Raw genomic sequence first — 514 nt, 5'->3', positions numbered from 1 at the left:
CCGCTTATTCTTCGGCGAAGCCATCTCGATCAGTGCGTTGATCTGTTCTGGATTAGCCTCGATGCCACGGAATGTGACTAGGTAGCCGAGGAATTCCCCTGATGCCATGGCGAATCTGCATTTTGTCGGGTTGAGCTTCATGTTATGGGAACTTAACTGCGCGAAACATTCCTCGAGATGTGATACGTGATCCTTTGCTTGGAGGGATTTGACGAGCATGTCGTCGATATAAACCTCCATCGTTTTACCGAGTTGTTGAGAGAACATACGGTTCACGAGTCGTTGGTAAGTTGCGCCAGCGTTTTTGAGGCCGAAGGGCATTACCCTGTAGCAATAGGTTCCGCGATCGGTAATGAACGTAGTCTTTTCGCGATCGTCCGGGTTCATCATGATTTGGTTGTAACCTGAGAAGGCGTCCATGAAAGACAGAAGTTCGTTTCCTGCCGTTGCTTCTACCAATCGATCAATGTGTGGCAGGGGGAACCTATCTTTTGGACAGGCCTTGTTTAGGTCG

The 514-nt window shown here is 49.2% G+C and overlaps 1 pseudogene; it reads right to left on the bottom strand.

Moving 5' to 3' along the window:
* The window catches only part of LOC106299291, a 58476-nt pseudogene that overhangs the window by 20079 nt on the left and 37883 nt on the right, over positions 1–514 (bottom strand).

Source organism: Brassica oleracea, chromosome C6 (genome assembly GCF_000695525.1).
Source record: "Brassica oleracea var. oleracea cultivar TO1000 chromosome C6, BOL, whole genome shotgun sequence".
In the NCBI taxonomy this organism is placed as follows: Eukaryota; Viridiplantae; Streptophyta; class Magnoliopsida; order Brassicales; family Brassicaceae; genus Brassica; species Brassica oleracea.
The sequence above is the reverse complement of the archived record's forward strand: the minus strand, read 5'-3'. Positions and strand labels throughout refer to the sequence as shown.